The sequence below is a fragment of the Ambystoma mexicanum genome, chromosome 2p, assembly GCF_040938575.1.
Source record: "Ambystoma mexicanum isolate Mex_15411 chromosome 2p, UKY_AmexF1_1, whole genome shotgun sequence".
Classification (NCBI taxonomy): Eukaryota; Metazoa; Chordata; class Amphibia; order Caudata; family Ambystomatidae; genus Ambystoma; species Ambystoma mexicanum.
The window spans coordinates 719,007,267-719,032,559 of record NC_090923.1 but is presented as its reverse complement, the minus strand read 5'-3'; the positions used below and the strand labels follow the sequence as shown (position 1 = coordinate 719,032,559).

The 25,293-nt window shown below is 42.2% G+C and overlaps 1 long non-coding RNA gene across 1 annotated transcript in view; it reads right to left on the bottom strand.

Annotated features, from left to right (window-relative positions):
* The window catches only part of LOC138565925 (uncharacterized), a 71,844-nt gene that overhangs the window by 21,167 nt on the left and 25,384 nt on the right, over positions 1-25,293 (bottom strand). Inside the window, exon 4 of the long non-coding RNA XR_011301710.1 lies at positions 24,854-24,981. This is a non-coding gene — a long non-coding RNA (uncharacterized lncRNA). The remainder of the gene's footprint in view (positions 1-24,853; positions 24,982-25,293) is intronic.

Genomic DNA, 25,293 nt, shown 5'->3' with positions numbered 1-25,293 from the left:
GATGTGCCGGTTTTTCAATATTGCCTGTGCTTCTTGAGATAGTACACCAATTCTAATACTTTTTAAAATGTTGGGGTAAGTGAGGTCTGCAGATTGACGCATGTTTTCTGTTAATTCTCTGTATTGGAAATGTTGCCAATGGTTGACATTTCCTATGCTGCCAACAGTTTTACAGCAGAGTTTGTGTCCTAAGGTTTTAAAAATAGGTTCACCTTTCACTGGTGTCAATTAAAGATCTCCGAAAACGATAATGTGTTTTCCTGCAAAGAGTTCTTCGTAGTTTGTTTTAAGTACTTCTTACAATCTGAGGTGAATCAAAGCCAACATTAGGTTGGAGACCATGCTCACTTCATCTATTAGTAGCATTTTCATTTGTTTTAATACTCTGTGTAGTGTGTAGTTCCATTGCAGCTTCTGCAGAAAGTTTGTAATAGTCTAAATTTGTTTTGGTGTTCTACTGGATGGAGTAGTAATCGGTGTAAAGTGACACCGCCTATGTTGCAGGCAGCTAAACCTGTGGGGGCCGCTACAACAGCTGACAGTGTGTTGTTTGTCAATTGTTGAAGGAACTTTCTGATGATTTTGATTAAGAATGTTTTTCCTGAACCAGCTTCACCACTGACGTACATCAGTATAGGTTTGTAATTTTGGCCGGTACATTCCTTATTTTCGTGTTGTACACCATGTGCAATTTCCTTTGTTACTTCTTCAAAAATGGTGCGCTGATCTTTGTTAGGTTTTGATTGAAGTACAGTTAAGTCTTCTATATCTTCTTCATAGTGACACATGGTGTTTTGCACTTCTGTCATAGCTAATTCTGCCTCATTTGCTATTAGTGGCTGTCCTAGTGGTTCTTGACTTCCTGTTACAGAAGGTTGACTACTGTCGGAAGTGTCCTTATCTAGTTGGGCCTGGAGTTCTTCTTCGTGTTGCTGTTCATTGTGCAACATTGTTTTGTACTGCGTAAAATTCACATCGGTGATCGCGCTTTCATTTGCTTTGAAAGCGTCTTCATAGCAGTCATAGTTATCTAGTATCTCTTCCTCTTTTCTCCATGGTTTAAAATGTTGTAGCAGGGACATGTAATGTAGTTCATTCTATTGAGAAGTTTTTAATGACAATTTGACATGATTAATTAAGCTTTGTTTGCTAAGTTTCATTAAGCTGCCTTCACAATCTGTCACTCTATATCTACCTTTGCTTTCATCAGGTTTTATATTATTTTTTTATGCAAAGTTTTGGGCAATGTGGTATAGAAACATGGTTTCCAAAGTGGTACTCCTGTTCGAGTAGTATGTGTCTAGTAAATTGTTTTTTAAAATGTCTTGGCTGTTGGGATCATTTTCTGGCAATTGTTTCTATGTCCTCATATGATTTGTGAACTCTTTTCCTAGATTAAGCAGGACCAAGACTTAGCCATACAATATTTTCAGATTTTCCATACAAAGCAGTACCGGTTAAACAATCTGCAGCTTCATAGGTGCCACATTCTCTATGAGTGAGCATTTTTATGCCTAGCCTGTACAATTTCTGAGATAGTGTTTTGTCTGATGATAGGTCATTCCAGAGGTCTTGAAGATCTGTTCTTTCTGCTTTTGTTAAGTAGGCTGTAACATATTGTGTAACTGCAGTGGAATTGGCTGCAAAGTACTGCACATCTATGTTTGCATTCCATAGAAGGGCAATGATTGCATTGTATTCATTGTTATGTTTTGATTCTTCTGTTCTTGTTATGTAATACGTGTTCTTAGGTGATTTACCTTCAACACTATGTCGAACTGAAGACATGAAGTTGTTCACTTCACCTGTTTCTGTAACTGGTCTAGGGAAACCAAAGCAGCATTTGGTGCAGTATTTCCCTTTGATTTTGTATTTGCGACGACAATATTTGCCACATTTGTTTCTTTGAAATTGTACATTCTGTCCATGAAGGTCACTATGTGTCCTTTGTGAAAGGACTTCACAAGTGACATATTTTGGATGAGCTGCAAAACAGTGGCATCACTGTCCTGACCAAATTTAGGTGCACATTTAATCCATAAAGCATGTGGATATGTGGTGCTCCTCTGGCTCGGTATTCTTTTCTCCAAAAGAAGTGTTGCACTTCTCCGAGGGGAGGAACAGTTTTATTACAAATAAAGTGTAGCATAGGAATGAAACGATGGTGGAAATATCTTGAAACATTAACAGGATCTAGAGAGCAAAGTTCTCCAGGTGTTAGTATATCTATGTTGTTTTTGTTGTTGTTTGATATGCGTAGGAAATCATGTAAATCTTCCCATGCATATTCTGCACAACTTAATGTAACAAACCAAGTGGGTGGTCCAAGGTTTCTGATCATACAACGTACATCTCCATGCCATCTGAACCAGTATTCTTTCGTACCACCGTGTTTACAAACAGATTTGTTATGCTTGATTGTAAAACCTCATCTTTTTTTTGCACTTTTTGTATTAATTGCGTAGCTGACATATTTTGAAAGTGGGTTCCAGATTTCAATATGTGTGCAACTCCGAAACATTGGGTTGCTAGTTTACTTTCAAAGAGTAGGTGGAATATGTATTCCACATTTTGTCTAAATCTGGGATCTTCAGAATACATTCGTAATGAGCGGTATTCTGATGCTGTTATCTGAGTGGGTCTATCATGGTATCTTCCTCCTTTGCCAGTAGGAAATAGCAGTGGAAAAGCATGTGCTTCTATACTTTTTCCCATATGCTCATTGGTGACCCTTTGTTTTGTTGCATTTGGTAAGTTTCTAGTGCATCATCTATGCTCTCATTAGAGTGCAATGGATGAATTGTGTAATGGTCCACAAGAGTGGATACTGCAGCAGGATCCAAAAGTTCAAATTGACCAGTTTCTGATGACTCTTGAATTATTTCAGTTGTTTCCCTTAAGCTTTCTTGAATATTTATTTCTTTGTAGTATTCATTATTGTCTTTCAGATATTGCAAGGCTTGTCTAACTTTATGTAAGTCCACGAGTTGTTGCCAACATTTTTTGTCTTTTGTTGGTATACCATTTACTAAGACAATTAAAGAATGCTCTATTGGACGTTGCACTCCTAGAATGTGCGCATTTTCTGTCAGATCTAATGGCAAATAAACTACTTTGCCACAAATACCTTTCACCAATTCAGAGGGAGGTAATTTTGCTGTTTTTGGTTGAAGGCGTGTTATTGCTTGAAATGGGTGTACTGTTTGAATTATGATGCTCTCATACAAATTGAGTTGTTGCAGGGGTTTTGCTAGTGGGAATAATTCCAAATTATTTGTGATAGCACGTGAAGGAGTTTGGTTGTTGTCATGTTTTGTAGTGCAGTAACTGCAACATATTAGGGGTTCACTTATTATGTATTTGTTTTCTGCTAAAAGATAGAGAGCTAATTCAAACCATTTGGAATCTTCATTGTCTTCTATTTTGTATGTTACGTCTATAGTTTTTGTTTTACTTTTGTAAAATGTTCTGCGGCAACACACACACACATGGTTTGGTACTTCAGCGGATGTACTTTTAAATTTTAGTATTTCTTTTTTGTACGTGTGTAATAGAAGTTTGCCATGTGCAGAATTGTTGCTAGTCTGTTCTAAAACTATTGCATTTTGTAAGTGGCTTTCACTTCCAAAATATTTTCGCTGGATACGGTTTATTTCTTCTTGTAGGTATTTAGGTGTACCATGCAGAAGAGTGTTATTTAAATTGGCTAGTTCTAAAGCTGGACATTTAGCAAAGTACAGTTTATACATTAGATTTCTTACATTTGAATGATGTGTTGATTTTGATATCATGGAAGGTGCTTTTGCAAATCGGTCCTGAAATGCAGGCTAATGAATGTCCTTGTAGTCCTGTGTATTTGCGCACTGGACAGGTATCCATATTTTGCAGCACTTTCATTTTCATTTTGTCTTTACCTTTCACATACTGATTGAGGAACTGGCATAAAGATTTGAAAGATTTGTTAGGAATGTTACACATTGACGTGCACATCCATTTGCATACTGGACGGTGTGGTTTTCTGGGGATACTTTTGTAAGCAGTGTTTCTTGTTCCATGATAGTATTATTGATTTTTTCATATCCTTGTCCACTGCTATGGATGGCAATTGTGTTTGTTTGATTTTGTTTGTATGCTTCTTCATTAAAATATGGTTCTGTCGTCGTTGTGTGACTCCATTCACCTCCACAAATATTTAAGAAGTTATTTTTGTTGACATTCCGTTTATTGAGAAGTTTGTTTTGTAGTTTAGTACTTAGTTTTGTTAGTGGTTTCATCCTATTTAACACTAAAATAAATAACTTCCTTTTGAGAAGGATTTCACTGTCTATGAGAGCTTGTAGGATTAATTTTCTACTATAGGTTTTAAGGGTTGAGGATGATTTCGCTCCTTTTCTTATTAGATTCTGAAGGACTCTGTGGCAGAACATTTATGCTAAAATACTTTTTTTTACCATGGTTTCTTGCTAGTAGATCAGGATGTATAGGAGCATTGTTAGCAGTAGTGGTAGCCGAATTCTTGTAAAGCATTTTCTGTTTCATGCCACATTTTGATAGAGGAGACAAAGTTTCTGTAGTTGAAGCTTCCTTTGTTTCGCTAAATGCCTGTATTAGCTATTTTGTTTCAACGTTTTGTACAAACTCTGGTAGAGATGGATGCTTACTTTGGACACATTTATTTTCATTTGCTCTATTTCTCCGTTCCTTTCTATGGACTTGCTTTTTGGTAGGCATTCTTTGGGGTCTGTTGAAAAAAAAGAAGGTATGGGTTGGTCTGTTTTACAATGTATGTGTGCTGTGTGCATGAGTGTATGAGTTTGATGGGGAAGATGTTTGTGGTGGTGTGTGAATGTGCATTGGGCAGTTACAATGAGTTGGGAAGGCTATTTTTCTGTTTGTATATTACTACACTGTGCTTCAGATGAGAGTAGAAAGTGAGCTAGTGGTGAGGAGAAGCATTAATAGTAAACGTAATGGCATAACATTAAAACAGATATTTGTTTTGTAGTACTAACATTCTAAGGCTTGTGTATGTTATTTGTGTTCCAAAAACACATGGATTTGTGTGCCATTCTGCCTGTTAATCTTTGTTTAATAAATGGGGATTTGTAGGCAGAATGGTTCAGAAATCGATGGTTTTCTGGTGCGCAAATTACATAAATAACCCCCACAGTCTCTTTGAGGAACAGTAAGAATATAAAGGTAGTACTGGACTTACTTTTTTTGTGGAATGACCAGGTTTCTTCGGATATGTTGTTTGCAGTGTAGATGCTGTTGATTTTTAGGAGAGTGGTCTTCACTGCAATTGTAAAAGGAAGAAGTTATTAATTTTGTGTGTTTAAAGCAGTGATGTTAATGTACACGTTCATTGTTCAGCTTTCGTGGGAGTATTCTCGTTTGATATCTCAACACAGTGTATTCGTGCATTTAATTTCACTAGGTGCAGCCTTTATATGTTATTTGCAGTATGTTAGTTGAACCTGCTTCGCAAATGAGTACAATTTTCAGTTCATGAAATTCCCTTGTTTTTTTTCAGCTGTGTTGTACATAGCAGAGAGGTTTGGAAGTGATAGGTCATTATAGTAGATGGGAAAAATTTGAATACTTTCATATTATAAGTAGGAATGCAAAAAATCGGGAGCACCTGAGAGGGAGATGTCACCACAGCAATCGGAAACATTTATTTTTCTCATTCGATCGCATTGGAAGTAGCATAAATTTAGGCGGTAGACAGTAAAAAATTGTGAAATTTTTTAATGGAAATTCGAGTTTCGCGTGTAAATCGGGAGGGTTGGTACGTATGTATGGGTTATGCGGGAGATAGTAAGAAGTAGTGCGATTTTTCAATGAAAAATCGGAAGTCTTGCGCTTAAAGAGGGAGCATTGGTATGTATGTATTCGCTATGCAGATTTAGTAGCATTAATTTGTTTAAATGGAATCATAAGAGTTGCACATGTACTCTGAATAAAATATGCATACCTGTACTTTGTAATCATGCATGTGGGTATGCATGGAGCTGTAAGTAGAAATCCGCAACACTTGCACAGTAGTTTTTGTAGTAGGTGCTTTGCAATGATATGAGACTTGTATTCAGAGTGATCAACAGTACATTTGAAGTGCGGAACTCTGATGACGGAGTTAGATGTAGAGGTCTTGGATGTGATTAGTGGATGGTTGTGTGACTGCTTATCTGTGTCTAATGAGGGAATGAATTTGCGAGTGATGTGGAAAGGGTAGAAGGACTGGCTAAGAGTTATGTGCCGCACGGACACCGCGCTTGTCCGCGGGTAGGGCGTGCCACATATGGGGTTTTACAGCAAATCCAGCATGCAAAGGGGACTGTAGGTATCAGCCAATCAGATGCTGACATTGTTGATTTGTGTAGAGAGTGTGTGTAGTGAAGATGGCAGAGGTGGAGACAGTCAGAGTGTTGGTTCTCGGAGATATTTGTGTCCATGGTTTACAGCACTATTAAGAATGTAGGCATGTGGCAAACAATTTCGATGTCAGAGCAGTGGAGGTGGTGTGGAGAGCTGCGACTGATTGCAATGTAGCAGCAATTCTCGAAGTTTGCAGAGATATGCGTAGGATGACCAGTCCCCATGTGGTAGTTTTGCACTATGGTGCTTGCCATTTGGGCTACGTGAGTTCACCTACTTTGTTGGGAGATTTGGAACAGTTGGTTCAAGCAGTCATTAACATCTTTCCAACTGTGAAAGTCATTTTTTCTGGCTTACTCCCTAGAGCAAAATGGGACAACAGTTCTGTTTTTTGTCCTGATCAAAGTATTGGTAGGTGTGCCATCAATCGCGGCATGCGTGCTTTCATGTTAAGAGCTGGTATTTTTTTCTGCAGCCACAAGAACATTTTTTCCAGAAATGCGGCTTATTTTGAAGCAGATGGTGTTTCTTTATCTTTTTTGGGAAATGCCATGTTCTTTTGGAATGTAAGGCTTGCTTTGGAGAAGGTTATGTGATGATTGTAGGCATAAATTAAGAAGAAACCCCCCCCAAAAAATACAAAATAACAGGTGTATGTCAGGCATCTGCAAAAAACCCAAAGGAAATGGCTCTTTTCAGAGCCCAGCTTAAAGGGGGAAGGGGGAATACTATTTAAATGTACAGTCGTCACGCTCAGATCCTCTACATGTCTGCGGACATGGTGGTAGTCTGCAGGCAGCGCGTGTTACATACAGGGATTCTGGGGTGGAGAGGCATGCAAATGAGGATGAGCGAAGCTAGGGATTGGTTAGTAAAGTTCAGTGGGTGTGTTCTGAACGGAGAGATTTAGTGAGAACGTCTTTTTCCTGAGAGGAGAACAGACAGCTTTGGCTGTGTGCTCGAAAACAGATTATCTGGATTTTGGGAGACTCATGGATACATTGGTTGAAGGTGCATGCAGAACGTTGCGGTATATCTGCAGATCTTGGATTCCCTCATGTGGAAGTGCACTAGCATGGAGTGAGTAGAATGAAGTGGCTGGCCTTGGTACCTCTCTGTGCTACTTTACAGACAGAGAGTCATCCTGATATAATTATCATTCATTGTGGAGGAAACAGTTTAGGGCATGTCTCTGGAATTTCTTTGCAATTTGCAAGGAAAGAAGGACTTGAGAAGGTCATGGACATGTTTCCAAATTGTAAAGTAATTTTTTCTCGTACTGCACAAAGACAAATGTGGCTGCGTTCTGCTTTATTTGGTCCACAAATGGAGAAAACGAGGCGCAATGTCAATAAGGCTGTTTGTGCCTTTCTAATCAATGTTGGCATGTCCTCTTTCCACAATGAAAATATTTTGTTTCGTAGCACATTCATTATTCGCAGAGATGGAGTCCATCTTACATATGCTGGCAATCAGGCATTCAGATTTTTCTTCGAAATGTACAAAATGCATTGCAAGCTTCTTTGATTCATAGTCACCTATTTTGCATTACATTTTGACGAATCCAAGTTTTTCAAACACACAAAACACCACCAAAAGGCTCTTTTCAGAAAAGTGCATTGGTTTTGCTAGGGCTGCACCCCAAAGTTTTATCTGTCACAGGACTGTCCGCTGACTTTTAAAAAATTTGCAGGGCCCTGCACAGTTTATTTGACACTTCTATTTTTAAACTGTGAAAGGCGGCTCTGAAAAGAGCCTTTTTTTGTGTTTTTTGTTGTTTTATATTTTTTGGATTTTTTACACACGACACACTAGGAGAGGAGGGGAAAGGAGGGTAAGGAAGGGACACCAACCACGGGGGTTAAGAAAGGGCAGGTGGAGAGAGTAAGATGTAGGGTGGGCCTTATTTAGGTAGCGAGCAGTTCTTCTGGTGCTCCGTGACGGTAGTCTCGAAAGCACTTCGAAGACTCTCCTCCCTGCAGAGTACTGCGTCGCAGTACATACAAAATTTTGTGACCCTCGAAAGGTAAGGGTCAACAGCATCGCGAATGGCCTGTGAGGCAGCTGGAGGGATGCACTCTCCCACAGGAGTGTCTCTTGTGGTGAGAGGATCGGACACGGAGGATGCTGCAGAGGAACTCAACCTACTACGTTCTCTACATGGTACCACCTTGCGAATGTCCGCACCGTGGAACGAAGTTCGGTGTCACTTCATGGTTGTCGTACCAAAGTTGTAGACACCAGGTCTCCCACGACTCAGCACCAAGTTGCACTGTTTACAGGTGACCAGGTTCGCACGTGTTTTTGGTACGTTACCAAAAACGGTAAACAACCGCCACACCCACAACTTCCGGCGTGTGCTGGTAGTAGGGAGATCCTCCACCTCATTCTCTTCTTCCTCGCTCTCTACATCCTCAAGCGTATTTCCCTCTGCAGGCCCTTGGGGAGGTGGTGGCGGTGGAGGGTTTGGGGCGGTGCTGAGGCTGATGTAGCCACAGCAGCCATGGATACTATTAGGGTCGGTGAGATAATCTCTGCTACAGCACTAAAGGCAGTAAAGCTCAATCTACAATCGCCAGAAGTACAATGAAGATGAGCTTGGGGGTGTAGCCTTTTATAGAGGTGGAGGGGTGCACCTCGTGACCATATTGATCACTCAAAAGCGTTGAAAAAGTTCCCAACAATATGTTGAAAGCTAGGGCCATTGTATGGGAAATGTGAAATGGTGATTTTGTATTGTAAAATAATTTGGCTGCATAAGTTCTTTTGAAATGTTGCAGAAGCGGACAAAGTGCGCAAATTAGGACACACGCTCAGCGTGGGTGCGGTCACATGATGACGTTGTGAACACATCCACGAAGGAAATGGGTGCCCGCAGTCACCAAATGCACAGGAACGGTCGTGCGCATGCGCGCGGGTGTTCTACGGACAGTATTCAGGTGCTGAAACTAATTAAAAGTGCGACACAAGTGAGATGGACAGTTACGGACAGGCGCGATGTTCGCAAGATTTACGGGTGTGGTGCGCATGTGCGTAGATATTCTGCTGACTGTACGGCCAGGTACAGTGTCCTTAGGACACCTCCATTTTGTTTGACTGCGGACATGCCGGACACCGCGCCTGTTCTACGGACAGTTCTATCTTGGCTGCGGACGGTACGGACAGGTATAGTGTCATTAGGACACTCCCATCTTGTTCATTTATGGACATCCTGGACACCTGGTATGTTCTCAGAACAGTTTCATCTTGGTTGTGAACAGAGAGGTAGAATGTCCTTACGACGCCCCCATTCTGTTGATTTACGGACATCTTGGACAGCTGGTGTGTTCTAAGAACACTTCCATCTTGCTTGCGAATAGTACAGGTAGGTGTATTGTCCTTAGAACATCCATATTTTATTAATTATGGACAGGCCGAACATGCGCGCTGTCCGCGGACTTTAGACCCAAACAATTCCACTAAAACTAACATAACATTTTTTTTATTAAACACACATACAGCAATTAAGAGAGAGAAGGGGAAGCAGACACTGAAACAAATATAGGGGAATTAGGTGTTTCCACAGGCTGGTTGTGAGGGGATGAAGGGATGAAGTTTCATCAAAACGTTTATGTTCTTGAGGGTTTGGGGATAGTTCACTGGGAAATGGAGAAGGGGGACAGGTACAGGTGGGACAGTGATATCTGATTTTTCCTTTCACGTGGTCCTCCACAAATTGCCTTAACCCATTAAAATTCTCTTTTAGCATGTCCACTTTGTCTTCTATGAGTTTCAGGGTGTCTTGCACTGTGTCTTTTGGTGGACTTTCTTCAATTTTTCCTTGGTCTGTTAAAAAGAAAATATATATATATATATATATATATATGTTAAGTGCCCATAAAGTATTGACTATTAATTTGCTTATGCAGAGAAGTGTGTACCATTATTATCGCTATCTTCCGACATTTCGGCATGCAGAAAATTCTCCTCCAGCCACTCCAAAGTACTGTACATTTCTGTGTCAAAACAACAGAAATATATTATTTGTTCTGCACCTCATACAAAAGTATACACACATATAAGAAAAATGTAAAAATATAAAGTAAGGGAATTATAGTACATATCTCCCAAATTCACATGATGAAAGTGTATATTCAGTAAAAAAAAACTTTGTTAAAGGGATGTTATGATTAAGTTGCCCTATTAAAAAACTATGAAATTCAGTAAAAAAACTTGTTAAAGGGACGTTATGGTTAAGTTGCGCTACTAAAAACGTGTGAAATTCAGTGAAAAAAACTTTATAAATGGAACGTTATCGTTCGAAGTAAAACCGAACATCCCTTTAACAAAGTTTTTTTACTGAATATATATATATGTATACGTATATATATATATATATATATGTATATATATATATATATATATATCATTAATGTGCCGTGCAATGCTTTTTTGGGCCATATCATGGTTTTTATCACCCCTTACTTTTGCTGGTAGGCTTTCCTGAAGAAAAAGTGAAACGCAATGTGTTGTCCACGTCACGTGATTCGGCTGAAATCTACAAATTCGCAATGCGCAAATTCACAGTAATGGGTGATTTGCAGACAAAAACACGATCAAATCTTCTGTTGCCTAGTTTTCCATTTTGCACTTACCATAATAAGTAAATTCATTTCTGTATCTCTGTGAAAGATCATATTTACTTTTGAACACACATACATTTACGGAAACAAGGCTCCAAACTGAATTCTATGTCAAAACCCAGAGGCTCGTATTATGCGTCTCTTATCTTTATTCAACTCGAGCAGCATTATATAACATTATATAACAACAGAAGAACAATAAAGTGAAAAACTACATGTTCCATGTAAACATAGTCTTTAGTAGTTCTCTTGTTATTGGTGTTCAAATAAACATGTGATCCTCCAATAGTCTCTCATCCCGCGTATAACACTGTCCACAATCCTAATCTCTTCCTTTTCTGCTTGGGCAGCCAGTTAAGTACCAATTTACTTAATTTTAAAAATTATGGAACTGATGTAATGTGTACATGTATATATGAAATAGCGCAAGCATGTGGATTTGAGCGCAACATAGTTAGATTAAGGCAGAGCATATCTGCAGAGTAAGGAGAATTTCAACATTACGCCAGTCAAATACTATGTGACACGAGTATGACCGGCATTAGGTGTCAGAGTAGACACGGCGCCAGAGAGAAGGCACGCCGGGAAGACGTATTCACGCTGTGCTTTTACTCCGGTCAGCCGTGTCTACATTGTGTGCAAACAGCATAAAATATATACCATTAACTCTGGGAAGGAGCGATAAATACTACGCATGACTAGCGCATTTATCAGTCAGATCAACGCTTGATGGAGCGCAACAGCATCACTTGGTGGGCAATGAAATAAAGTTGCAGAAAAGCAACGAAACTGATGGGCACAGACCCAGGAAAACCTGACAAGCAATAAAGCCTGAAATAAGACCATTGCTCACACAGTAAGTGTGTTTGGAGAGGAATACAGGCCACAGGAACCTGTGAATAATTACACTGATAATGATTTAATACCTATGGCAAATAATAGTTTCATTTTAAAAATGTCCAGCTCCAGTGAAGAAAGTAGGGCGCAAGTGAGCCAAAAAAGAAGTTGTACAGATTTACACAAGGCTCTGGGGGCCAGCATGGGGTATCACTACATCTTATCCCCACCAAAAATAATCCGTATATATGGTCGTCTGGAACGGCCATAGGCAATATTTTTGGGAGCGGGGGTGTCCCCCGCTCCTTTAAAAATAATGCAGGGGTTGCAAGGGTGTCCCCCGCAGGTTCCATGCCTTAATATCGCCACAAAAATATGGCGATATTTTTGCGGGGATATTAACACATGGAACCCAGCATGGCCATTATGGAGGATTGGAAAAAATTCTTGCAGGGCATGCGAGAACTCAGGGGAGAAAAGGGACATATGACAGAGAAAGGGGGAAGAAAGAGCCCCGTAAGGTTAAACCTATCAAGACCCCACTGGGCACGTCATAGAGGAAAACAAAAAAGAAGTGACGTCTAAGAGGAGAGTGCAAAAATGGGACGACACATCCTCAGAGAGTTCAGGAGAGGATGATGATTGACAAGAACAAGCCTCAGAGGAAGTAGAAGTGATATCTTCATCTGGGGAAGAGGGAACTACTAAGATAGGAAAATGACCGAAATAGACTAGCAGGCCGGAGATAAATTCGACCCGGCTACTCTAATACACCCACGTTCAGCAGAGTGGGAACCACCAGCAAAGATAGCCGCTTACTTGAAGAAAAGACTGAGGACGACTCTGTCAAAGGAGACTAGAAACAAACTTCAAGCAGAATGCCCTATATCACACCTGTCAGAAGGCATTGCCGAAACACCCGAAATTGACAAGAAAATGGTGACCTTTTTGAGCAAATATGCTAAGGATATAAAAAAAGGTTTAGATAGGTACTGGCGGTCATGCCAGAACAAGATGTTAGACATGGTGGGGCCCCTCATTAAGATACTTCAAATGGCAGCAGAGGCCAAGGAGAACAATTAACCCATAGACACAGCGATTCTGTCAGGATGGGCACAGAGACCTTTATGTCTCTTAGGGAACGCACTGCTAAGAGAGAGACGCAAGTCAGTGTTGGTAAAGTTTGACCCCCACAAGCTAAGTGAACTAGCAACTTCAGAGGCGGCAGCGCCAACAAAAGGGAAGCTTAAGAAGTTTTTGAATTCCTATGTGGCTATCGACAAGGCTCAGGCATCCCTAAAAAGGGTGCTTGGGAGAGACATTTGTGCACGGACTGGACGATGAAGGGGCCGCTCAGCCAACAGCTCAGCCAAAAGGTCCTTCAACAACAGGAATCACTGGAGGCAGAATGACCAAAGACCCAATCCTTTCTTCCCATACAGGGGAAGAGGGAGGTTTAGAGGCTGGAAGCAACCAGAACACCCGCAACAGCAGAACACAGGTGAGAACAATGGTACAGAAAACCTGTACAATAGAGGGAATACCCACAGTAGGCGGGAGACTAGCACAATGCGTAGAGCATTGGCACGCTTTATCTTCAGACATCTGGGTCACTAGTACAGTTCAAGGGTTTCAAATAGATTTCCATTCCAACCCATGGCAGACAAGATGGCCAGATGTATTAATACAGAGTGGAGCAGACAACAATCTGCTTGACACAGAAATAAAAACCTTAATAAAAAAGGAAGCCGCAGCACAAGTCGCATAGCAGTCAGGCAGTTTCGTGAGCAATATGTTTTTGGTCAAAGGCAAACACAAGTTGAGACCTGTTATAAATCTAAAAGAACTGAACAGTTTCACAATATACAGACATTTCGAGATGGAGGGTATTCACCTCCTGAGGGATATATTACAGCGGGACGATTGGTTGGTAAGAATAGATCTCAGGGACGCTTACCTGACAGTCCCAATGGCTATAGAACAGAGGCAATATCTAAGATTCAGATGGACAGGACACATGTGGGAATTCACATGTCTACGATTCGGGCTAGCATCAGCCCCATGGTGTTTCAAAAAGTTAATGAAACCTGTGGTGACATATCTAAGAGAACAAGGGATACATAGGATTCTGTATTTAGATGACATCTGCATAATGTGTCAAGACAGAGAGACGATCAAGCAGCAGGTGAACATCACACTGGATCTGCTAGAGCGTCTGGGGTTTCTAATAAACAGGGAGAAGTCAGTTCTGACTCCAGATCAATCAATGGAGTTTTTGAGATTCTTGGTAAACACCCTGCGGCGTACCCTAAGTCTACCGATTCACAAGGTGAATTTCATAATGAGAGAGATCAAGCGTGCTCTAACAAAGGAAAAGTTGTCGATTCAGGAAATAGCCAGACTAGTGGGACGACTAGCGTCATCAATACAAGCAATATTGCCAGGCCCACTCCGTTACAGAGCTACCGCCATGCTTGTAATGAGGCCCAATGTGTCCATGGTGAGCTTAGGAGGAACACGATCCAAGATGCTGGCGGATCCAGCAATACAGTTCTTGCACCTATGCCTACAGAGAAGGATTTCAGTGACGGCAGAATACCTACTGGGCAGTCAGAACAAAGTAGCAGATTGGAGCTTCAGGTTCTTAAGCCATGCCAGCGACTGAAAGCTGGATGAGACAATATTACAAGTGTAGAGGAGGTCCTAAATAAAGCCTGCACTCCAGTCGCCCATTTTGAAGTGCCAGGAACATTCACATCGAAATACGTGATGTATGATGAGCAAATAAACCAGCAGAGAGCCGCAGTGGGGCTCTGCCCAGTACCTATCAGAAGAACAATACCTATTTAAGTACTAATAACCAGACAACCATGGACAGTAAGGTTCCCATTGATAAAACCCTACCAGCAAATGAAACGAAATGATGATTGCTTAAACACTGTCCCAGAAGAAACCACAAAGGCCTTAATTGAAGATGAATGGTGACTTCACGAAGGCCCGGGCAGACTTGCAGATAGAAGATAAGACAACCCAAAGATGTCAAACAGAGACAAAACGACATGAATAAGGATATTGTGATCCTAGAATGAGAGAAGATGTTGAAATATAAAGAAACTCAAGCTATAAAGCAGGATGAAGTCATTCAACCAGCTAACGCCTGTACATACTCTTGTAACCGCAAGAAAGTTAAGAAAACAGTACGGCTTGCTATGCTTAGTAGAAGATAGACTGCGGCAAGGACCACCTATACATATCTACCTCAACAAAGCACACTATACAAGTGCGAGTTCACTTTACACAAAAGCAGAATTAACTCAAAACAGGACAGGATTCGTATTCCAGCTAAAACGAGAACAGATGGCTGAATCGAAACTCAGCAGAGGCAACGTGAGCCAGGAAGAGCCAAGGTCAGACCAATAGGAGGAGGAAACAGTAGCTTCGCAGAATCGAAACTTAAGAACAGAATAGCCTAGCTCAGGAAGGTCGAGATAAGGAGGCACAGGCAGGTGGCAATCCGAATAAGAATTAAATGCACAAATTGAAGGAAACGAGGTAGATTCCTGGTGTGAGCAGCACGTGACCATCCGAGCAAGAAGAAGCACGGGTTCACACCTACGCCTGGCTGTCTCCCAGAGAGAGATTGCATAACATTTTCTGACAAGAAGATACTGTTTCGAGGCCGACCACAGCCAACTAATTGACACATAGCTACTAAAGTAACGATGGATTGAGGGAAGGCAGGGTGAATCTCAGGGCACCCTGCACCTGGTTGACCATTCTGCATGCTGCTAAGTAAAGTGGATATTTATGCATGGGAATGAAGCAAACCCAATCACAATGGACCAAATAATCTAGGGTCCTATAGATAGTAGAACCAATGAGACGTCGTACTCAAAGTGACGTCTACTAGAGTAATGTTAGAAGGAAGGACTTAGACGCCCACCTGATAGTGTTTATCCAATCCTCTTACTCAGTTACCATATACAGATATAGTACCTATAGTAAGGTTAAATTTTGCTAACCAATCGAATTGCATGTTAACTTTTGAGCGTTACACGTCAATGATGACGAGTTTTGGGTATAAATGTTACTGTTTGTATGAAGTTCGCTGGAGTTGAAGTGAGACGGACTATCGCACCACTGTTGATTTCCATGTTTCCCCGTTTTTTGTACTTGTGATTTAATGGACTCCCCTTTGCCAAACCATTGAGTTGTCCTTGGTGTTGGAGTAAGAAAACCTGCACCCCCATCCATCTCAAGGTGCAGCTATCTTGTCTTAAAGTACTATGGAGCAAACCCCGACTCTATGGGCCGGCCAGGGGTCTCCCCAGTACCCTTGGTAGCAGAGGGTGGTTTTCGACTATCGATTATTTGATTAAAGTAAGACAACTATTGACCGTCGACATAAAGTAACTCTAGGTCTTCGGCAATATCGCGAGTCCTTTGCCATTCGGCTGAGTAGACCGTAAAGCCCCCGTAGACAATGGTAGCGTAAGCAAGAGTCTGAAGAAAGGGCCTGAAGGGACCCGTTTTCCCACACTTCCCTTCCCATTCCTACGAGCATCTGAGCGAGTGAAAAGCTGAAGGAGGCGGTAACAAAGGCGGTGATCCCGAGGGTCCAGAGAAGAATCATGCGAACGGTGAGTGAAGCAAAAAAAATGGAGTGCTTTGGCAAATAGTGCATGCCTTAGAACAAGTAAAGGGAAAAGGTAACAGAGGGAGGAGGGAAAACAAAATATAGTTAGAAGTAGAGAAGACTATATATATATAAGGGGATAATTACTCAAGAGCAATACAAGATAAATGAGAGCTACTGGGGTAGACACCCGAGAAGACAGAGGTTACCAGGACAGACACCCGAGAAGTGAGATGATTTGCCTTATTCCTGCACTTTAATGTAGCGGCCAGAAGAAACTTGTACCCAAAGTCCCATATAATGAGGAACGACTAGGCTACAACAACGTTTAAAGACATTGTGACAGGGGTACGTTTACACTCCATGAAGGGGTAATGATCTGTTAAGTGTCTGTTTTATATGTTTTTCTGTTGTGATGTAACATATATGCACTGAACATTGATTTAAAAATTTCATGCGATTTGATAGCTGAGACAGAATCTCAAATGAATTGATGTGTTTTTTGAACAAATCGATAGTATAAAATTTTTGTGGAAAATTTGGATTGGAGCTTGCGATATTTGGTGCTCGCTGATATTGTTAGACGCTGTTTAAAGCACACGAAAGCATTGACAAGTGTTATATAAGAGGAAAGGGAACAGATTTAAGCATGGAAGACATAACCCCATTAGCACACTTATGCAAGCAATTGCCAAAACACGCACCCAAGCTAAAGAAATATAGCACTGAGTGGGTTAAAGGTACCGCCCACAAGATGTTTATGCCGTGGCCACAAAATGGGTCTTTATCTAAAGCCGTCCTACAACATATGACAACATATTTGCACGCCACATATACAGGCAAGAAAATGCCTTGCTGTTCTCGAGTTGTGGAAAAGGTACGAACAGGTAAAGGAGGAAGAGCTGTCAACAGATTGGATACTTAATGTATGCACAGAGGGAGGTGTGACACCTACCGCGCCACCTGCCCCGCCTGAAACGAAAATCAAAGAGAGTAAGGACGAGGGATTATACCCGTTAAGGGAGCTTAAAGCAGCCACGGGGTACAGCAACCCGCATATGAGTCACCTAAACATAGTAGTGACGAGAATTAAGGGAGAGATAAGGACAAGAATATTACCTCCGCAGTCCCAAGGGACAAGGGGAGACGCGATGAAGAAAGGAAAGAACAAGCACAGACAAGTGCATCTCTCAACACGGAGAAAGAAGGGAAAAGATGGAAAGGGAGAAAAAGACAGAACTGATGAGATAGCATTCGCAAAAGACGAATGGATGGGAGGACAAATTCTATTGAAACTCGATGGGAAAGGCATTGAAGACGCTAGGCAAAAGGAGAGGTTAGATGAGACACAGAGGAAGGGGAAAGAAAAGGAGTTAAGAGACGAAAGGATAAGAAGGAAGGACAGACAAAGGTGGGAACAGCTATATCGCGAAGAGCAAGAAAAATAGTTCGATCTCGATCGCAACCCAAGAGCAGCCTATGATCAAGACAGACAGAAAGAGCAGAGGTTAGAAGAAGAGCAAAGGATACGTGAGAAGAGAATAAGACGAAGAGATGAGGAAATTCAAAGGGCAGATGAACGTAGAAATGAAAAAAGAAAGGAAGAAGATAGGGTCAGAGAAGAGGCGCGGAAGTGCAAAAAATGTGATGGCGAACGCAAGCGAAGACAGAGAGCACGCGATCTTGAGTATTTGGAGAGGGAGGTTAAAAAAACCTGATCCAGTTGCAGACTGGGAAGAGACATCGAAGAATTCTTTCCTGCGTACGATTCAGTACCAGGCACGTCTAGGGCAAATATTGAAGATGACTTTGACACCAGAAGCATCAGAGAAACGATCAATAGAATATATGATGAAATGGGGCTAGAACAGACACCCCAAGGGGAGAGGAAAGACGAGCGCCTGGAGAGCACTCAGCTGTACGACACTGAGGATGTGACCCGAAGTAGTGGGAATAGAGAGCTATCCCCGGATAGATTAGAAATAAGCAGGTAAAGTAGGATACGAGAAGTTGCGTGAATTGGGGACAGACAATGTCCGACTCCGAAAGGGAAGAGCATGAAGAAAACGAAGAAGGAAGGCGAAGTGAAAGGCTACTCCCAAGGGAAAAGGAAATAAGATGGTCAGACGCTAGTGAGTCTGCACCGAGGGCATCAGAGTCAGCCACGTAGTCTGACTGACATGAAGGAGTACCTCATGGTCAGAGGGGCATGTCTTCACCGCACTATGTAGACAGACTAAGGACATTGCCAGGTAGACAGCGATGCAGGAATATTACCCCTGCAATAGACAGGAGAACAATGAGAGAAGAGAAAAAGGGCTCCGCGTTACAATTTCTGCTACTAGAGAAGGGGGGGATAAGACCACAATATATTCCATCGCCACACATGGATTGAGAAAACTTGAAAAACAAGCTCCCAATGCTGACATCGAGAGCTGGAAAGTGGATACATGAGTTAGAAAAAATGACAGGAGAAAACAAGTTAGCTATAGGGGACATCAAGGTTTCCTGAATGCCATACTTGGTGAGAGCAGACGAGGTGTGGGCACGAGCAGGCTACCCTGGCGTAAGCACAATTAAGACAGCGCAAGACGGAGCACCATTTAACAATTGTAGAGCCGCAGTATGGAAAGCACTACGAGTGCTGTATCCAGATACTTCCGATATGGGAGCTCTAATGACTCGAAAAATGAAGGAGTGGAAGATCCGTTGATTTATATACAGAATTTCCAAGACGCGTGGGTGCTCGAAACGCATGAATCTTCGACAAAATCTATACCTGTGTTTTACCATATATTGTGCCAAGGGTTGCCAGAACCGGTGCAGAAACAGCTCAAGAAATTGGTAGGAGTTGAGGCTAAACCTTGGGCTGAAATACAGTTGACTATCGCACATTATTGCAGACTGCTGCAGGAAAAGAATCGCAAAAAGGAGGCAACTCAAAAGGATGAGGAAGCTAAATTGGTGCCGAAAAAATGATCAAAGTATGCCCTTGAAGGAGCCATGCTAACTAGCGCAGCTGAATCAAGCATGCAGCAGGTGGCTAGTCCACAACAAAATAATCAGGGTAACGTAGGGTTTTACCCACGGGGAAGAGGATTTAGAGGAAGAGGATGGCAGAGCAATCAGGTAGGTTTCAAAAATAATCAAGGAGGCTTTCAAAATATGCAAAATGGAAACCCGGATATGTCAAATGGGCAAATGATCCGACCACCGCCAGTATGTTGGCTGTGTGGAATGACAGAGCATTTGGCGCGCACATGCAGAAGTCAAGGCATTATGCAGAACGGTCAAGGAACAGACAAATCCACTTGCAGGTTTGCAGCAGGGTGGTGCACAGAATCACACGGTGCAATAACAAGCACAAGGAGCGCAGCAAGTGGTGCAACCTCAGAGCATGGGGAATTTTCCACAAGGACAATCCCTACAGGCACCGCTGCGAATATCACAGACCATGAACCCTGGAATGGGAGGTAACAATGGGAATGGGGGAAATCCACCAGCACACAGTGGGCCGAATTTATATATAAGTTAGGACAGCTCACTGGAAACCCTGATGTGCTCTATCCTATCAGTGACACCAGATCCTCATAGGGAACCTATGGTGGATGTCGTTTTAGGGGGTAAAGAATATTCCTTCCTAGTTGACACGGGTGCAACACAATCGTGCATACGTGAAGGCAGGTTTTCCTTGTCCGGCGAGGCCATAGATTCTCAGAGTTTTACAGGAGCTCACAGTCGAGTTCCCTTTACAAACGCACTCCCAGTCTTCATAGGAGAGTGCGAAATGAATGTACCTTTATTATAGTCACATCAGACCCCAGTAAATATTTTGGGACGAGACTTAATGACATAGTTGAACATGACAATTTCATTCACGGAGGAGGGCATAGTATGCTCCACTTCAGGAATGCACTACTCAAATGTATGTGAAATTATTAGAGCTTACTCAGGACACATAGCCATGAGGGCCATACCATTAGAGCCAGAAATGTTTGCATATGGCATGCGTGTGCTTATGGCAGGATTGCCAGGTCTTGCAGACAGGATCATGAGAACCCCTGATGAGTTTTTATTCAGACCGAGAATACCTATGCATGAGGAGGAGGGACACATATTTCCCTTGATGATACACACAGCTGCAGTACGAGGGAAAGTGAAGGCAGTTCAAAATGTCTCTGTGCCTCACTACAAGCCTGGCAAGGAGCCTGACAGGACCTGTATGAGCTCCATCAGTAATATTATCCATCACAGTGGTAAAAGCGGGAGACCATGCAGAGCAGGCAGCCCACATGAAGCAGGGAGCATGCAGACAGAACCGGCCTGGCTTACAAACAAAATGCAGTCACATTTCTTATGGAGACTGCACCGGGATCATTTCAAGGCAACTAAGTAGTCAGCAGTGAACCTATGAAACCAGCATGGAAGGAAAGCTAGATCCATGCATAGCCACATTCCAAAGGCAACTAATCAGCCATTATACTTCAAAACATGTGAGATATGGCTCCCCACATTCTGCAAAGTAACACCATATCCAAACCTTTCTACAGCTTAAACTGAAATTAAGCACGTATTGACTGGTTGATTGATTTGTGACATTTATATAGCACACCATTAACCCAAAGTTTTCTCTGAGTGCTGACGTCTGAGTAGCCTAGGAGAAAAGATGTTGCTTATGACGAGTTATGAAATCCATCATAGTCTCCACCCCACCCATCCTACCCCCACTCACCCACCTCTCTCTATCCCCACCCACCCAACTCCCACTACCCCACTCAACTCTTTCTACAATCCACCCACCCCAACTCCACGATCTACTCCTTTCATCCTTCCTCTCTCACTCTTGCTTTATTTCTTACTCTCACTCTCACCCTTTCTTGCTCATACGCCCTCTTGCTCATCATCGATGGCACCCTCTTTCAATCGTTTCCTCCCTTGCTCTAGTCTCCTTCCTTCTGATTGTCTTACACACTGCGCCCCGTATGGCATCCTCCTTTGAAATTTGCACTCCCATCCTTGCCCCCTGGTGGCTATAAATGTAAAATGCAAACAGCATAAAACGCCAAAACTATTGGCTTTGCCAATGCTTGTTTAACTTGTCAAAGGCAGGAGATTTTACAACTGAAGGAATATAGAATGCTGGGTGTTTTATACCTCCTACATCCATGCCAACATTATTCATTCCATGTGTGATACAAGTTAAAACTAGAACTGTCTGTGGCTTCCTATTGGAATGGATAATATTGGCATGTATACTCCTAATGGCGGGTGAGTGATACCGTTGCTACGGTACCCTGTTATATGTTGGCATCTTGACCCAGTACCATTTCTGCCCATTGCATGCTGGGCGGACTCGCAAGTCCATCATTAAAATGGGAAACCAAATCTACATGTACCAGAATGCAATTCGAAACACCAGGATGGCTTGAGGTGTCAGCATGAGACTGGGAAACTTAGCAGCTATGGAGTGACCAAAACATAGTTTTCCCCTATTTAAAATAGTTGCAGAAACTAGTATACTTGTCTTTCTTCTCTTTCCATTGCAGCATCTTACTCTCCACCAACTTCACAAAGCTTTCCCGGCGGGTTAAGCAAAATATTCCACTATCTTAGATTGTTTGCTCCCTACTAATAGCTGCTTTGCAAAACTGCGGCCCCTAATCCGCATTCCTAAAATGACAAAGCGAGAACTCTAAACAGCCCCAAATAAACATTCGCTTTACCAGTGTCACTGCTAGCATATTTGTTACTCTATCATCTTGTTATTTGGGTTGAACTAGTTTTCAACGTTTTTCGCTGTTTTAGCTCCAATTCACCATAACCAACGTAGATACAGAATTGACAGTTCCAGCAAAGGTCAGAACGAATGGAAAGAGGGAATGACAGACTGGTTTCATTATACGTATTATTGAACTTGCATTACGTTGCTGTTCACACTGTTCAATGAAGAGATGAAAGTAATTATGGTGTTTTAAGTGCTATATACTAGTGCTTCTGAGGGCAATGACTAGAACCCTGAACGAAACTACAAAGTCCAGGAAGCTGGGGCATGTTTCATATCGGGTGGTGAACGTGTCACAACAGAAGTTTGTTTACGTGACTATATTGTAATGCGGTTACATTGTTTCTGCAGCACATGTCTGCTTCAGACATCTAGAAGGCTTTGCAAAAGTTGACAGTCCATTATCGCCACGTTCCTCTTCCTCGTCCCAGTACTTACCTTTGAGGCCCCGTCTCCCTCACAGCAACCTTTTCTTTCTTTTTTTCTTGAGGTATAAAAACCTTCTACTTACCCTTAATCCTTAGCAAAAAAATGTCCTCTGGTCAGGAACTGGCATATTCTGTGTGGGGGCACAGGAAGGATGCTAGCTGGGTCTTCTTGTTTTTTCTCCAATGGGGCTGCAGAGCTTTGCAAAGCAGGGTCAAATTGAGCAATCTTCATATCGATGGAGGGCAGTCCTCTCGGATCCCATGTGTTGTGGGGCTGGATCTGTGGTCACACAGGTCAGTCAAGCAGAGCTTCGGGCTCCCAGCGTATCAGAGTGCGGTGGCCACACAGGCTCACTCAGTTGCCTGGGATCGCCCAGGCACAGCATACAGGTCTGTGGGCACATGTGCCAGCTGGATTGTTGCTGGGGGCACCCAGCATGTAGCAATGTTGCTCTGGTCACATGGACTTAGGTGGTTGCCCAAGTCAAAACTGAAGATTTTCCTGGAGTCATCCGGTGACTCCATCCTAGAGTCATCCATGGCTAGTTCAGGGAGATCATCCAAAACCATCCTGAAATATGTGTATAGGCCGACCTATTTAAATGAGCTGGCTCTAGAGTTATTACAGAAGGTACTAGGGATGAATTCTGATTACTTGCAGTGATGATCATGTATTACTCCAGCTTGACCACAAGTCAACTTCATGATGGATGGGGATTACTCCAGGATGACCCCAATGACAACTTCATGATGGTTAGGGATTACTCCAGGATAGCCATCATGACAACATCAGGTTGGGTGGGGGGATTGTTCCAGGGGAACCCCATGACAACTTCAGGATGGGTGGGGGGCCCCATGACAACTTCAGGTCGGGTGGGGGACCACATGACAACTTCAGGTCTGGTGGGGGTTTGCTACAGGATGGTTCCATGACAACTTTAGGATGGGTTTGGAATGGTGAATGATTATTGCAGACAACTTCAGGAGGAGTTATTTCATGATGCTTCTAAAAGATTTAGGAAAAGGGTTTTGATTACCCCCAGGATGTATCCCTTGTGTGTAAGATGGGTGGTTTCACTATAGGGTGAGTCTAGTTAGACTTATGCAAAGTGTACTGGAAAACCTCAAGGGAATTTTCAGCCGTCACTTTCCATCTTTGCCTTCTATGCCACAGCACTCAAATGCTGTTAACTAAGTTAGCTGATTTAGTATACAAAACTACAAATCCACCCCACAATGCCATGAACCAACCTGTAGACTCCCTCATTTCAGTTCTCACCTCTGGCTAACATGGCCTCACACCCAATAAACTCCCACAATTACAAATCAAATGCACACTTACAAATCAAATACACACGTTAAGTGACCTAAAAAGAATCTGTTAAAGGTCTACCTGCATGACAGACTGCCGACAGTCACTTCACCCAATATCACTATGAGTAGCTTAAAATAAGTTCGACCATTCACCACACTCAAGAAAACACTCACTGACCCCACCAGAAATCATAGACAATAGCACAAAAACATGTACCATTTACAAGTTGGCACCAACTTATAAATTCACCAGATGAACTATATAGTTCTACACACAAGAGCTTGCATCTTCAATTGTCGATTAGTAGCAGGGGCTAACCTAGCAACCAAACTCGGTTGTGGGGATGTTCCCATTCCATTGTTTTTAAAGACCATAATCTGAACGATTTGGCAGGTGTGTGGGGAACGTGTAGGAGTCACTTCACTGTCTAAGCAGGCAGAACTGTCATACTGTAACAATGACACACTGTTGAAAAGACGCAGCAATAGAGTTCAGCTTGTCAAATTAGATCTGTCCAACAAATATTTTGTAGCAGACAATTGACTGTTACTTGATAGTCCAATATTTTGTAGTTGTTGCACAGCTACTTCTCTGGGAACTGCAACATTACACGGAGACATCTGCCGATTTACTGCTGTGTCTTTCAATTGTTCAGGTGAGGTTAAAGAGGAGGGTTTTGAGGGAGGAATGTAGGAGGTATCAAGCATACTAGCCATCCTGGCAAAAGACTTGGGTTTTCCAGCTTTTGTGACCATAATTGAACAGGGAATAGACAGTTTCCACCCAATATAATTTTCTTTGTTTTTTTACTGCATCTTCTTGTAGTTCACGCAACACTTGTTTTCCAGCCCTTACCAGATTCCACAGTAGCTGCCTTTTCTCCTCTGCCTTTCTTTTTAAAGCCGGAATTAGTCTCTCTGCATCACAATAGGTTTTAAATATTTTGTCAAATGTTTTCTTAGTCTTAATACACGGTTTCTTGGCTGCGGGTATGAAAAAGGCGAATTAAAACTTCAAAATGTGTCTATCAATACAACAGACTTTTTGCTTGAGCTGTTCACTGGGGTAAGCAACTCTCCTTAAGCGCGATCCTATCCACCCCCCTTTGTTTCATTTTTGCTTATTGCACACCTTGGCGCTTTCCCTCCGTCCCCATGCAGCTACCCACAACTCAGTCTAGCTGCACACATACTCTGACCTGGACTACGGACCCAGAGGGCGTTCAACCCATAGCACTTTGAGATCTTACCAATGGTAAAAGCCACTCTACAAATGCCCAATACCATAAGAGAAAT